Raw genomic sequence first — 12,348 nt, 5'->3', positions numbered from 1 at the left:
ATTAATACTTTATAGGAGAGACAATAACGGAACAAACAACATTTCTGTTTTCTGTTTAGTATTTACACAATTATCTGCATAATTAAAAAAATATATATAATTTTATAAATTTTAAACAAATTAGAATGTATATGTGTGACGGAGAATGTATATGTTTGAGTGTGGCAAGATAATTGAACGGTGCAGTTGTGAAAAACTTCATTTGGTCAAGTTTTTGGGAGAGTGGCAGTCCTCCTAAATGTGGTGCAGGATAATTTATTCTAAAGAAGAATTCTCCACTGACAGTTCACATTTTGGTGGAATGTAATCATCTTAGAAAGACGAGGGAAGATATAGTTGGTAGACAAAACGTGATGGAATTGTTTCAATTCCACCCAGAAGTTATTTAGAAATTTTTATGAGATGTTGATTTTTATTCCAAATGTTTACTTGTGATATTGATATTTTTGCACAGCTCTTTACACTGTTTTTTAAGTTAACTTTAGAATCTTTATATTGACGTTCCTCATCAATTCATTTATATATGTACCATTGTTTGACACCCTAAAGTAGATGTATTGTTTGTGCTGTAGTTCATCAAGATAAACGTCTCCGGCACGATATTTATTATTGTGATGTTTTTTGCTGGAGTTCCAATAAATGTCAAAATGTTAAAAAAACGGACCGTAGATGTTTACCTTGGTGAACTATTTATGCTGGTGTGTCGTTAAACATTCATTCATGCATTCATTATTAGGTGAGGGCGAGATTCAGCTCAGTTGGTTGAGTGCTTGCTTGAGGTGCTTGCGTCGCAGGATCAAACCACACCTGTGGATCTATTCAGCTGATTGGGTTTTTTCTCGTTCCAACCAGTGCACCACAACTGGAAAAAGGCCATGGTAAGGGTGAGATCTAGCTCAGTCTGGGGCGGGACTAGCCCAGTGGTAAAGTATTCACTTGATGCAGTCGGTCTAGGATCGATTCCCGTCGGTGGGCACGTTGGGCTATTTCTCGTTCCATTCAGTGCACCACGACTGGTATGCGGAATGCGGAACTGTTTGGCGTGCCTATATCCAACATAGGTTCGGACATGCCCACCCCGGACTTGGCCTCTGACATAGCCAGTGGGCAATTCCAGGGCGGGTGACTGGTATGTGCTATCCTGTCTGTGGGAAAGTATAAAATGGATCCCTTGCTGCATTAGAAAAAATGTAGCACGTTTCCTCTGATGACTAAGAGTCAGAATTACCAAATGTTTGACATCCGATGATTAATTAATCAATTTGCTCCAGTGTTGTTAAATAAAACAAACAAAGAAATCATTATTAGGTCACCAAGATCTACTTTTCATTGCTTTAGAAGTGACCTATCACACATATTTAATCACATAATTTGTTTATATTCTGAATATCATAGGAGAGTCCTGTTAGCCTTTGAAGAAGCCAAAGTGGTTTACTTTCCAGGAAGTTAACATTACATACGTAAATAATACATGAACCGGGGTGGGTGTTTTTTCCCCCAATATAAATGTGTCACCATGGTATCCATGCTACAAAACCGAACATTTTCTAATAAAGAACACTAACTTCATCAATCAGATAGCACCTTCTCCAATAGGTGCCACCCATTGGAGAAGATACCATCTGGTTATACCGTGCAGTATCATCAGTAGTTGGACACATTTCACATAATTGCAGGCCCTTTTTTCGCCAGTTTTTATTTCGAGACTCTAAAATGTCTTATAATGCTAATACAGAAACCTGACGATAGAACAACCATAAAAATAACACCCTTTGAAAATCCGTCCTACGTGTCTGAATTGTCAACTTGCTGGAAAAGGAATGGTCTAACGGCCACTCATGCCACTCACAGTAACAGAATAGCGCATTTCTTAAGAATTGGGTTTTTCCAGTAATACGTTTGCCGATTCAGGAACCTAGCACCGACATGACAGTTTTGGTATGACACCGTAACTATTGTGGGCGTGCTGTGCAAACAACATACTGACTAATACCAGTTCGGCCACTGCATTATTATACTAGACTGTGATAGAGAAACACCAATACGGAGGTATGTAAAAGTAATTTTAGTGGTTAAAGTTAAAACTCAAATGTCAACTTAAAACATATTTAAAGGGATAGTCCTGAGTTATCTGATATTGTCAGATGTTTCTGACCAACAGCCCGACATATAAGAGAGCTAGACGGACATTATGACAGTTATACGCTCTCAAAATTAATGTCCATCTAGCTCTCTTTCAGTCAGAGTACTCGAGGTACAGTCTTTTTAACTCCAACGAATACATTTTCTTGTTTAGATGAATAATCTCTGTCTATATCTAATGTGTTACTGATCGTCCTAATGCTCAAACTTCATTTTATTTCCTAATACAAGTATATATACTCTTCAAAAAAAGAAACGCAAACGGGTACAAATGGGTTATAACTCCGATTTTATGTTTCCTACCGGTTCATGCTTTGTGAATATAAGGTCATTGCATGTCCCAAACACATTCCCACGGTTACATTCGATAAAACGCAGCTACTGTACAATAAAGTTCCAAAATGTGAATATTCGCAAAAACGCAGCCACGTGCAAACCATGTCACCACTGCACGTGCGTTGTCTGCACGTGCAACATGAACACCGACAGTATAAAAGTGCAGGGTGTTCGCTTGCCTGGCCTCTGTGTCTGGCCGACAGTTGACAATCCAGGACATGCCACGTCTCAGTGAACCGCAGAGAAACAATGCTATCGGCCAACTAGACGCAGGCGAATCCAGAACGGCCGTTGCCAGGGCATTCCATGTGTCCCCAAGCACCATCTCCAGACTGTGGGACCGTTACCAGCAACATGGATCAACACGTGACCTCCCTAGATCCGGTCGACCACGGGTCACTACCCCCGGGCAGGACAGCTACATCCGGGTACGCCACCTTCGGGAACGATTGACTACTGCCACCTCCACAGCCGCAGCAATACCAGGTTTGCGCAGGATATCCGACCAGACCGTACGGAACCGCCTACGTGAGGTAGGAATTCGTGCCAGACGTCCAGTTCGAGGTGTCATCTTAACACCACAACACCGTCGACTCCGACTGCAGTGGTGCCAGATTCATCGACAATGGCCTCAACTGCGATGGAGACAGGTGTGGTTCAGTGACGAGTCCCGATTTCTGCTCCGACGTCATGATGGAAGATGTCGCGTGTATAGGCGTCGTGGTGAACGTTATGCGGCAAACTGCGTGCAGGAAGTGGACAGATTCGGCGGGGGTAGTGTCATGGTGTGGGCAGCCATCTCACACACTAGCAGAACTGACCTGGTCCACGTGCAGGGCAACCTGAATGCACAGGGCTACATTGACCAGATCCTCCGGCCACACATCGTTCCAGTTATGGCCAACGCCAACGCAGTGTTCCAACATGACAACGCCAGGCCTCACACAGCACGTCTCACAACGGCTTTCCTACAGAACAACAACATTAATGTCCTTCCTTGGCCATCGATATCACCGGATTTGAACCCAATTGAGCATCTATGGGACGAGTTGGACCGACGCCTCCGACAGCGACAACCACAGCCCCAGACCCTGCCCGAGCTGGCAGCAGCCTTGCAGGCCGAGTGGGCCACCATCCCCCGGGACGTCATCCGTACTCTGGTTGCTTCAATGGGCAGGCGGTGCCAGGCAGTTGTCAACACACGCGGAGGCCACACCCGGTATTGACTCCAGATGACCTTGACCTTGGTGGTGTGTCCTATCACTTACTCACAATGGACTAGAGTGAATTGTGAACAATCCTGCAACATTTGGTAATTATCGGACTCACCATTCAATAATTAAATCAATTCTCCAAATGTTACGACAATGTGGTTTTGCGTTTCTTCTTTTGAAGAGTATATATATACTACTCAAAAGAATTTAAGGGTCAGACGATATTTTCGACATTATTTTTTTAATGTCAATTATATTAGCTAGACCATAATGTCACGCATGGTATTGTTCCATTTTGACGAAAGTGGGTCTAAGCAACCCATAAATGAATTAAAATCCACTGTCATTGACACTGTCGACTAGTTCTAATGGCGAAAACATACTTACATTTGCACGTAAATTAGGGCGAAAGCGAAAGGTCTGCTAAGTGCCCATAACTTGCTTTTTCACAAAGCGCTTCATTTGCACGCTTTGCACGTGTATTCCATGTTCCCAATGCTGAATTTCCGTATAATTGGAGCTTGCGTTCGTGTACGGTGCACACTCCAAATTCGACAATGGTACAACTTCAACTGACTATCGAAGATCGAGGAAGGGCTATTGCTTGGCTTCAGGATGGCAATACGCAAAGAAATGTTGCTCTGAGACTTGGTGTCAGTCAGTGTGTCGTTAGCCAACTGTGGCAACGGTACCAAGCAACGAATTCTGTTCGAAATCGTACACGTTCGGGAAGACGCCGAAGCACTACAAATAGAGAGGACCGCTACATCACCAATATGGCTCTACGTCAACGCACAACCACTGCACGCCGATTACGTGACAATCTGCGGACTGCGACTGGAACTCGAGTGTCTGATCAAACCATACGCAATCGTCTGAGAGCCAATAATCTACGCTGCCGTCGCCAGGCTGTTCGACCACCACTCCTACCACGTCACAGAACGGCCAGACGTCACTGGTGCACGCTTCATCTGCGGTGGCAACGTGTTCAGTGGGGTCGAGTGATGTTCACTGATGAGTCCAGGTTTAGTCTCCAGTTCAACGACGGTCGGGTTCGTGTCTACAGACGTCCTGGGGAGCGCTTCGCTGACGTTAACGTTAGACAACGTCACCGGTTCGGTGGTGGCAGCGTCATGGTGTGGGGCGGCATCTCTATCCGCCTAGGACCCCCCTCTATGTGGTGGATGGCAATCTGAATGGAATCCGCTATCTGAATGAGATTATCCGGTCGTTGGTTCTCCCAGGCCTTCAGCAGATTGGCGGCGGGGCAGTTCTGCAGGATGACAATGCCAGACCCCACCGCGCCAGGGTGGTAACGAACTTTCTCAGACAACAAGGTATCGCCAGGATGGATTGGCCAGCACATTCGCCTGACTTGGCCCCAATAGAGTGGCCTGGGACGAATTAGGCAGGAGAGTTCGGGATAACCATGCCCCTCCGGCAGACCTTCACGATCTGGGTCAAGTTCTTATGGCAGAGTGACAGGCCATTCCCCAAGAGTTCTTCAGACGTCTGATCAACAGCATGAGGCAACGATGTGTGTCGAGTGTATTCGCGCCAGGGGTGGATTCACACACTATTAAACGAATGTTCTAATGTGTAAAATCCATGTTTGACAACCTTCAACTTTGACAGCATGTCATGTGACTTTCTTGTATACAGTGACGTTTATTTGTGTTTTTTTGTAAATATGGAACAATAAATAAAAAAATTGGTGTAGTTTACATCATCAATCTAATACACACTGAAACTTATTTGGTTATAAATTTTTGACCCTTAAATTCTTTTGAGTAGTATATATACCATGGGTCAGATTAGCTTTATTAGCAACAGAGGACTAGAATGTCAGGTGGGTGCACGGAAGTACAGAGAGACTGCATCCGTGGAGGAAAAAAAAAAGTAAAGTTTGTTTTATTTAACGACGCCACTAGAGCACATTGATTTTTTTATCTTATCATCGGCTATTGGACGTCAAACATATGGTCATTCTGACAGGGTTTTTTTTTAGAGAGAAAACCCGCTGTCGCCACATAGGCTACTCTTTTTACGACAGGCAGCAAGGGATCTTTTATTTGCGCTTCCCACAGGCAGGATAGCACAAACCATGGCCTTTGTTGAACCAGTTATGGATCACTGGTCGGTGCAAGTGGTTTACACCTACCCATTGAGCCTTGCGGAGCACTCACTCAGGGTTTGGAGTCGGTATCTAGATTAAAAATCCCATGCCTCGACTGGGATCCGAACCCAGTACCTACCAGCCTACCTGCATTATGGCTATTAAGGTCAAACTCGACCCGGACCCGAGTACCCGACATTTACACTAGATGATGATGAGATTAAAGAATAAAGTTAAATAGAATTATGCATCTTAATTCCAGGGCTGAACATGGATGCCAAATCATGTCATTGTATTGCATTTAGAAACGGTTGATATATTTAGTGTTATGATGGATGGACGGTCAGTTTAAAAAAAGAAACTAGCGCAATATCTTATAATTATTGTGTCAGTTATATCGTTGATTATCTAATCCTGAAATTATTGTCCTACATTGTCCATTGTATTATAGTTGATCATTGTATTCCACCTTGTACGGGTACTCGAGTCCTGTGAACGGACTCGAGTCTTGCTAGACTAGACCCGTGCCCGAGTACTCGTGGAGACCCTAAGTATAAAATGTGATCTTTGATAAACCAGTCACTGGTTGGAACAGGAAATAATCCACTTGATCTACCAATTGATCCAAATTGATATTATGACTGCATTTCAGATAAATAACACCTATTCATTTTCCAAAGATGGATTTCTTGTAAAATAAAATATATTCACTGAGGTGGTCGTTGTCCACAGTACATTCATGGCACTGTTATTTGCGAAAGGTGTGGGACATTTCTCCTATTTTCTGGGTAGTTAGATCACATGACAAGTCGTACAATATTTTGAACAGCCAGTTTAATATTGGACTGTTAGTACTTTGATAATTATTTTACTTGCATTCCAGTTCATAAGACATGAATTTTGACCCCTTTGTCCAGCTGACAGATTAACACAAATTCATGTCAAATTCACTGATGTGAAATTAATATTTATAGGAGAGAATAACAAGAAACAACATGTTTTCTTTTTAGTACACAATGTATTTACACAATTTTCTGCATAATTAAAAATATATCTATAATTTTATAAATTTTAAATAAATTAGAATGTGTGTATGTGAGAGAGAGAGAGAGAGAGAGAGAGAGAGAGAGAGAGAGAGAGAGAGAGAGAGAGAGAGAGTATATGTTTGAGTGTGGCAAGATGATTGAACAGTGCAGTTGTGAACAAACTTCAAAATGTTATAGGAGAGGTGATACAGGATAATTTATTTTAAAGAAGAATCCTTCTCTGACAGTTCACATTTTGGTGGAATGTAATCATCTTAGAAAGATGAGGAAAGATATATTTGGTAGACAAAATGTGATGGAATTGTTTCAATTTCACCCAGAAGTTATTTTGAAATTTTTATGAGATGTTGATTTTTATTCCAATTTTTTATATACTTACTTGTGATATTGATATTTTTGCACAGCTCTTTACACTGTTTTTTAACTTAACTTTAGAATCTTTATATTGACGCTCCTCATCAATTCATTTATATATGTACCATTGTTGGACACCCTAAAGTAGATGAATTGTTTGTGCTGTAGTTCATCAAGATAAACGTCTCTGGCACGATATTTATTATTGTGATGTTAAAATGTAAAAAAACACGGACTATTTATGCTGGTGTGTCGTTAAACATTCATTCATGCATTCATTATTAGGTGAGGGCGAGATTCAGCTCAGTTGGTTGAGTGCTTGCTTGAGGTGCTTGCGTCGCAGGATCAAACCACACCTGTGGATCTATTCAGGTGATTGGGTTTTTTCTCGTTCCAACCAGTGCACCACAACTGGAAAAAGCCTGTGGTAAGGGTGAGATCTAGCTCAGTCTAGGGCGGGACTTAGCCCAGTGGTAAAGTATTCGCTTGATGCACGGTCGGTCTAGGATCGATTCCCGTCGGTGGGCACGTTGGGATATTTCTCGTTCCATTCAGTGCACCACGACTGGTATGCGGAATGCGGAACTGTTTGGCGTGCCTATATCCAACATAGGTTTGGACACGCCCACCCCGGACTTGGCCTCTGACATAGCCAGTGGGCAATTCCAGGGCGGGTGACTGGTATGTGCTATCCTGTCTGTGGGAAAGTATAAAATGGATCCCTTGCTGCATTAGAAAAAATGTAGCACGTTTGACCAAATGTTTGACATCCGATGATTAATTAATAAATTTTCTCCATTGGTGTTGTTAAATAAAACAAACAAAGAAATATTATTAGGTCACCAAGATCTAATTTTCATTGCTTTAGAAGTGACCTATCGCACATATTTAATCACATAATTTGTCTATATTCTGAATATCATAGGAGAGTCCTGTTAGCCTCATCTTCATAAATCAAGGCAAATATTCGTTCCTCGTATTCAGCCTTGATACATGTCGTCAAGAAATCGTGCCACAAAATGCTTAAATTTCATTGGATGCGATGAGATCTGATTGCAACGAATCGCAACGCTCCTTATAGATTCTCTTGTTATTGTAAACAAAGATGGCAGCGTGGAAACGTGTCGTGTTTGTCACGATATGTTAAAAAAAAGGTTTCGGCAGTTAATTTTTGATATTGCTTTCAAGATTGTCACATGTTACCGATGCTGTGATTGGTCAGCGATGTCATCGTGTAAGGGACATAATCGGTGTTACACATTTTCTTCCAATAGAGGGCGCTAGTAGTGGATATCAGTATCTTGACTACATGTATCAAGGCTGAATACGAGGAACGAATATTAGCCTTGATTTATGAAGATGTGTTAGCCTTTGAAGAAGCAAAAGTGGTTTACTTTCCAGGAAGTTAACATTACATACATAAATTATACATAAACCGGGGTTGGGTTTTTTCCCCCAATATAAATGTGTCACCGTGGTATCCATGCTACAAAACCGAACATTTTCTAATAAAGAACACTAACTTCATCAATTAGATAGCACCTTCTCCATTGGAGAAGATACTATCTGGTTATACCGTGCAGTATCATCAGTAGTTGGACACATTTCACATAATTGCAGGCCCTTTTTTCGCCAGTTTTTATTTGGGACTCTTAAAATGTCTTATAATGCTAATACAGAAACCTGATGATAGAACAACCATAAAAATGACACCCTTTGAAAATCCGTCCTACGGGTCTGAATTGTCAACTTGTTGGAAAAGGAATGGTCTAACGGCCACTCATGCCACTCACAGTAACAGAATCGCGCATTTCTTAAGAATTGGGTTTTTCCAGTTTATAGATCTAAAATGCGCATCAGATATTATGTACAGTATGTTTGCAAAGACGTCACTAACACAGACTAAGCTAACAAACAACATGACAGGCTAAAGCGGGTTAATGACTATGACGCGACAAAAGAAGAGAAAATCATGTCTAAATTTCATAAGATATATTTAACCGTCTCTGGGTTTTAAAGGTTTGTACATATGCTTAAAATTCACAAGATAAATTTAAATTCTGCAAAAACCATTTAAACATCGCAAGAAACATTTAATTGTCTACAAAGGGGCAGTTCAACAGTTATGTAATAAAAAATCTGACCATTGTTGTACCCTAACCCCTAACCCGAGTACTTCGACGGTATGTCTTGTTATCTTACAGTCCGAGTACTCGGGCTACCCTTCACATATCGTTCCCATGGGCCTGGCAGGAGCACTGTATACCAATATTAAGCAATATAAACAAATTTATTTTAAAACTGTTGTGTTGGTTGTGTTTTTTGTTGTTGTTTTTTTGTTGTTTTTTTTAAATATGTAAGAAATATTACAAGTCGTTTCCGTTAAATACCATCTAACTTAAAACTCGTTTTAAAAGACTGACACATCAGTTGGATAGGTTTTAAAACAACTTGTTGGAAAACGAATGGTCTAACGGCCACTCATGTATTATTCTCTGTCTATCGACGCCATATAACCGTAAACAAACTGTGCTGAGTGCGTCGTTAAATAAACTATTTCCTATATCTATCTTATATTATTCTCTATATCTATCTGTATATATGAAGGAAGAAAGAAAGAAAGAAAGAAAGACATTGCAAACGACTCGGTAATGTTATTTTGCTAGAAGGCGTTTTAAACAATTTGTCTTCTTCTTTTTTATATGTATCGTACATGTTACAGTAACAGAATCGAGCATTTCTTAAGAATTGGGTTTTTCCAGTAATACGTGTGCCCATTTAGTAGGAGTGTAAATACTAAACAAGCACAGACAGGGACAGATTTGTTATGACACTTTAACTATAGTAGACGTGCTGAGCAAGCGCATACTGCGCTGAATAATACTAGTTCGGCCACTGCATTATCATACTAGATTGTGATTGAGAAAAACCAATACGGAGGTACGTAAAAGTAATTTTAGTGGTTAACGTTAAAACTCAAATGTCAACTTTTTAACATATTTAAGATGTTTCCGACCAACAGTCTTTTTAGCCCGAGTACTTTGACTGTAAGAGAGCTAGACGGACATCTGGAAGTTATACGCTCTCAAAATTAATGTCCGTCTAGCTCTCTTACAATCAGAGTACTCGAGGTACAGTCTATTTAACTCCAATGAATACATTTTCTTGTTTAGATGAATAATCTCTGTCTATATATAATGTGTTACTGATCGTCCTAATGCTCAAACTTCATTTTATTTTCTAATACAAGTATATATATATACTACTCAAAAGAATTTAATATATATATATACCATGGGTCAGACTAGCTTTATTAGCAACAGAGGACGAGGATGTCAGGTGGGTGCACGGAAGTACAGAGAGACTGCATCCGTGGAGGAAGTTGAGACAGGTGTTAGTGTGGACCGCTCAGACAACAGAGTCGGAGGAAACTGACAGACAGGGTCGTATTTGATATGTAATTTTAATCGTTAAATGAAGGAAGGAAATGTTTTATTTAACGACGCACTCAACCCATTTTATTTACGGTTATATGGCGTCGGACATATGGTTAAGGACCACACATATATTGAGAGAGGAAACCCGCTGTCGCCACTTCATGTGCTCTCTTTTCGATTAGCAACAAGGGATCTTTTATATGGACCATCCCACAGACAGGATAGCACATACCATGGCCTTTGTTATACCAGTCGTGGTGCACTGGCTGGAACGAGAAATAGCCCAATGGGCCCACCGACGGGGATCGATCCCAGACCGACCGTACATCAGGCGAGCGCTGTACCACTGAGCTACAATGTACGTCCCGCCCCATTAATCGTTAAAAGACACGTGTACCAATGGCATCAACCCTTCAACAGTCTGATGCACATAATTATATTGTTTGGTCATTTATAGTCCGTCCCATCATTCTATAAATATGTGGGGGTTTTTGTAAATAATTTCAGTTTGGTTTTACGTAAGAAGAAACGTAAAAGTGTTTTGGAAATAACAACAACAACAACAACAAAACAAAAAAACATCAACTAGTTTTGTGTGCAATTTACAAATCAGTCAACTAAGAAATAAATAACTTGTAGTGAATTCCATAGCATGAAAAAAGGCGTTCCCTATGGGCGGACTATAAGTTAAGACTATAAGTAACGTGTCGGGTTTACCATAACAAGAAACATTTGTTTAACAACATCGGAGGTCATTTTAAACTATTTGGTGTTTAAGATATGGTTATTTTGACATTTGGCGGAGAGAGAGAGAGAGAGAGAGAGAGAGAGAGAGAGAGAGAGAGAGAGAGAGAGAGAGAGAGAGAGAGAGAGAGAGAGTGAGTGGGGGGGGGGGGGTGCGTTACCGATAAAGCAGAACGGTATCTTTAATATGCACTTTCCCATAGGATATAATAATAATACCTTTTATGTATCAGTTTGTGGGGACGGGAGGGGGATCAATCCTACGACCCATCGCACCTCAGGCGCGAGCACTACCACTGAGCTACACCCAGCCCCGCCCCCTTTTTACCATAACATTACGATCGAACACGATTCGCCATCTGCCTCGGATTGGGCCCCTGGCTTCCCAGAGACCGAACCCTGGGGAGGACATGCTCGAAACTTTCGTGGTATATGAGCATGCTAAAGTATAACGCACGCACACGATTCGTTTTAATTGGCTCTATCTATTAATAGTATTAATCTGGAACAGAGCGGGATTGACGGGAAGTACAAAATTCCATATCTAAAAATAGATATTTCGTATTACATCAGTACAGTGTATTTTTGATTCTCGGGAAATTTTAACTTTCAGATACATATATCGGATGTCGGCCGTGTCCGTTTGGTAGGCTGCTGGATAAAATACGAACGTGAGTAACCATTTCTTTATGATTAATGTTTGGGGTGTTTATTTTATTTAACGATTCCATCTGTGGACATTGATTATAATTATTAATTATTAGCTTTAAAAAAAAAAAAAAAGTATTGTCTACTGGATATCAGGAAACATTTGATTATTCCAAACACGTAGTCTCCATGGATTGAATTAATAAAACTTCCTAATTTATATATAGTTAACCCCTAAGTATTATATTAGACTAGTCATCATACTCAAAGTAGGTATTGATAACAACTTTTAAAGAGATGGTAGGGGCGTG

General features: G+C 40.8%; 1 protein-coding gene across 2 annotated transcripts in view; it reads left to right on the top strand.

Annotated features, from left to right (window-relative positions):
* The first annotated feature begins 10,015 nt into the window (after positions 1-10,015).
* LOC121371577 (fusarin C synthetase-like) overlaps positions 10,016-12,348 on the top strand; it is a 33,406-nt gene continuing 31,073 nt past the window's right edge. Inside the window, exons 1-2 of one of the 2 annotated variants that reach the window (XM_041497580.1) lie at positions 10,016-10,148; positions 12,003-12,060. The gene's annotated coding sequence lies outside the window, so the exon portion shown is untranslated. Of the gene's footprint in view, positions 10,149-11,548; positions 12,061-12,348 lie in introns of those variants that run through there. The other variant, XM_041497578.1, reaches the window with a different exon arrangement.

Source organism: Gigantopelta aegis, chromosome 4, assembly GCF_016097555.1.
Source record: "Gigantopelta aegis isolate Gae_Host chromosome 4, Gae_host_genome, whole genome shotgun sequence".
Taxonomy (NCBI): Eukaryota; Metazoa; Mollusca; class Gastropoda; order Neomphalida; family Peltospiridae; genus Gigantopelta; species Gigantopelta aegis.
This window is presented reverse-complemented; position numbering and strand designations above follow the sequence as displayed.